The following is a 2,808-nucleotide window of genomic DNA, read 5'->3' on the forward strand; positions in this document are numbered from 1 at the left end:
TTATTTAGCAAATTAGTTTGTTTCTCCTCAGATTGTTGCCGCTGTTCTTTGCTCTCAGGGCCATCTCCTTCCCCTTTTCCCCTTTTCCCTTTTCCCGGGGTATGGACCCGTGGATCCCCCGTCCCCTTTGTCACGGAACCGGGCCGAACGCCCGTAAACCGTTGACACCGTCCTGATAAATTATTTGGATATTTCCAACAACAGGGATGGATAGAGGCAGGTGGAATGGTGGGGTGAAGCCTGGCAAGTTGAGCCCTGCTGTAGCAGGCCTGCTGCCAGGGTGTGTCAGGAAGTGCTGCAGAGGGGGCTGCTTGAATGTGGGAGTGCTGTGCAGGGACCAGCCCTCTGCTGATTCAGCCCTAGGGAGGAGGGCAGCAGTGGCCACAGGGCTGAGTGCTGTCCTCTGAGCTCTCTTGCAGGGCCATTCCCTTCATACTCCGTGTGTCCCTGCTGGAAAGGCTCCCTCCCACTAACTTACTGTTTCTCCTCAGTTTCTCTTCCCAGCAGACAGGCTGGAGCTTAGGTCAGCCCTGCCCCAAAGTAACGTCTCCAGGGAAGGGAGACAGCCTCTGTCAATTTGTGAACCATCCCTCCATGCTCCTGGAAGCAGAGCAGGCAGCTGATGGTGCCAAAGCTGATATCACTTCTCAGGGCATTCTGGGTGCCAAGGACACTGATGGCCCCACCACCACCAGGATGGCACTCTGGGCTCTGAGCAGGGCCTTCACCTGCAGCTGCATCACGGGACAGCAAGAGGTAAGGCACGAGGCTGCCAGCACCAGGCAGTTCCTGCAGATGGGTGCTCTCAACTCAAGGATTTTGGAATTTTGAATAAATTTTTTCTTAACTCTGTCCTGGCGTATTTTAAATGCAAGTTTTACAAAGGTGAACAATTGTTTCCTGGACATCAAATACTTCTTAATACTGCAAGACTTAGTTCAGTATTCCAGAAACTGAAGGATTACATATGAAATAAGTGAATCTACTCCCTTGGATCAACAGAATTTGACTGTGACTTTTTTGAAAGTCAGTAGTTTATGAAAGAAAGTGCCTTTGACTGATGAAAACTGCTCAAAAAAGAGATGTGTCATGGGACAGCAAAAGGAATACTTACAGCCAGTTCACTCCTCTCATTTCTTTTCTCATTGAGAGCTAGACCTAGTGTCCAAATGACACTAGACACTTAAAAGACTTATATAAAAGGCTTTGGACATGAGCTGGGAGGAAATAAGTCAGTGAAAGAAAAAGTCAGCTTTTTTGTGGTATCTGCCAGTACTGAAGTCAGAAAGCTATAACACCTGCGGACTAAAAACCCAATATAGACAAACACAAAGCTTTGCTTTACTCAGCATTCCATCTGTAACTGTTGAAGAAGAGAGGTTATCAGTAAGACATGAGTGAGTTTCTGTTAGGTTGCATGCTCTGTAATATATAACAGACATGAAAGAGATTAAGAGATAGATAGCCGGCGGGGAAGGAGACCGGCATGGATGCACAGGGAGCTTTTCCTGAGGTTCCAGGAAAAAAAGAGAATCTACCTCCTGTGGAAGAAGGGACAGGCAACTCGGGGAGAGTACAAAGAGGTTGTCAGGATGTGCAGGGAGAAAATTAGAAAGGCAAAGGCCCAGCTTGAATTAAGCTTGGCTGCTGGGATTAAAGGGAACAAGAAACTCTTTTACAAATATATTAACAGTAAGAGGAGGACCAAGGAGAATCTCCATTCTTTACTGGACGCGGCTGGGAACGTGGCCACTGAGGACAATGGAAAGGCTGAGGTTCTCAATGCCTTTTTTACGTCTGTCTTTAAAAGCCAGACCAGTTGTCCTCAGAGCACTCTACTCTCTGACCTAGAAGTCTCGGATGGGGAGCGAAACAAACCCCCCATGATTCAGGAGGAAACGGTCAGAGACCTACTACTCCACCTGGACTGCCACAAGTCCATGGGGATGAGATCCACCCGAGAGTACTGAGGGAGCTGGCGGAAGAGATAGCCAAGCCGCTTTCCATCATCTATCGGCTTTCCTGGTCAACTGGAGAGGTCCCAGAAGACTGGAGACTTGCCAATGTGACTCTCATCTACAAGAAGGGTCGTAAGGAGGATTCAGGGAACTACAGGCCTGTCAGCCTGACCTCGGTGCCAGGGAAGGTGATGGAGCAGATTGTCCTGAGGGAGATCACACGGCATTTGCAGGACAACCAGGGGATCAGGCCCAGCCAGCATGGGTTTGTGAAGGGCAGGTCCTGCTTGACCAACCTGATCTCTTTCTATGATCGACTGACCTGTCTGGTGGATGAGGGAAAGGCTGTTGTGACCTGTCTGGTGGATGAGGGAAAGGCTGTTGATGTGGTCTACCTAGCCTTCAGCAAAGCCTTTGACACTGTCTCCCACAGTACTCTCCCGGAGAAACTGGCAGCCCGTGGCTTGGACAGGTACACCTGGGTAAGGAGCTGGCTGGAGGGCCGGGCCCAGAGAGCGGTGGTGAATGGAGTTAAATCCAGCTGGCGACCGGTCACGAGTGGTGTTCCCCAGGGGTCAGTGCTGGGGCCTGTCCTCTTCAATATCTTTATTGATGACCTGGATGAGGGCATTGAGAGCACCCTCAGTAAGTTTGCAGACGACACCAAGCTGGCAGGAAGCGTCGATCTGTCTGGGGGTAGCAAGGCCCAACAGAGAGATCTGGACAGGCTGGATCTCTGGGATGAAGCCAGTGGGATGAGGTTCAACAAGACCAAGTGCCGGGTCCTGCACATGGGCCGCAGCAACCCCAGGCAACGCTACAGGCTTGGGGCAGAGTGGCTGGAAGGTTG

The sequence above is a fragment of the Numida meleagris genome, chromosome 4 (assembly GCF_002078875.1).
Source record: "Numida meleagris isolate 19003 breed g44 Domestic line chromosome 4, NumMel1.0, whole genome shotgun sequence".
NCBI classification, from domain to species: domain Eukaryota; kingdom Metazoa; phylum Chordata; class Aves; order Galliformes; family Numididae; genus Numida; species Numida meleagris.